The sequence below is a fragment of the Coenobita brevimanus genome, chromosome 70, assembly GCF_032717465.1.
Source record: "Coenobita brevimanus isolate Jiangsu-jjx chromosome 70, ASM3271746v2, whole genome shotgun sequence".
Taxonomy (NCBI): Eukaryota; Metazoa; Arthropoda; class Malacostraca; order Decapoda; family Coenobitidae; genus Coenobita; species Coenobita brevimanus.
Genome location: NC_137023.1, coordinates 54642611 through 54643537, shown reverse-complemented (window position 1 = coordinate 54643537; position 927 = coordinate 54642611). Strand labels below are relative to the sequence as shown.

At 34.3% G+C, this 927-nt stretch overlaps 1 protein-coding gene across 1 annotated transcript in view; it reads right to left on the bottom strand.

The window, feature by feature from the left end:
- Positions 1-206: 206 nt before the first annotated feature.
- LOC145406307 (uncharacterized) overlaps positions 207-927 on the bottom strand; it is a 5454-nt gene continuing 4733 nt past the window's right edge. Inside the window, exon 2 of the mRNA XM_080277470.1 lies at positions 207-927. This exon is cut by the window's right edge and continues 198 nt beyond it. The gene's annotated coding sequence lies outside the window, so the exon portion shown is untranslated.

Here is a 927-nt window from a genome sequence, read left to right as displayed (position 1 = left end):
CGTAGAATAGGCCCACACGGCATAGCACACACAATGGAGCACTGCACAGAACATGCACTTAGATGCAGACACATCAGTTGTATAGGGACAACCCTGTAGGGCCAGTTGCTTTCCTGTGGTTGACAGGTCTGCTTGATCATACAACAACTGAACTTTTACATCAACAGAAGGCTGCTGAAACTGTATTAAGATGTAATCTATGCATTTATTTTGAGATTCATCATCAACTACAGTATAAAAATTATAATTAAGGTAAAAAACAGAAACAGTGATTGTGCACATTCAGTGTGTGGTGTAATATTGTACTGCATTAGTATCAATACAAAATGGAATGTAACAGATGCAGAGCACAATAAGTAGAATGCACTACTGTACTATGGTATGAGTAAAACAACAATGAAACAAAACATTATCAAACACTCTTATACAATAATATATTGCACTGCAAACAAGAGAGGACTGCTCTGAAATAATAAATCAAACCATCACCAAAAGCTTGATCAGGCAAAGCTGATACAGGTAGTGCACAATAGATGTGGCACAAAGACATTGTATGTCACAGTTATGGGAATAAACCCAAAAATAAATATCTATCAAATCAACCAGACTGCTTGGGATTTACTGACTTTCTAAATACCATGGCCTTTTATAACTATTTTATATGCAAATAACATTTGCACATGTTCACCAATCCAAGATGAACACAAACACCGGTGGAGAGAAACAACATGTATATGGAACAGTAGTACTGTACTATCTCAGACTAATCTAGAAGAATAATCTAGAAAAATGTATATGATACTGTTAATTAGTATAAAAATGCACTACATAATTCACATACAGTAGCTGCAATCAATATCAGTATGATTGTAAAATTAATTATCAATTTGGTAAGGAATAGCATAACTACACGTATTGAAAATTCAT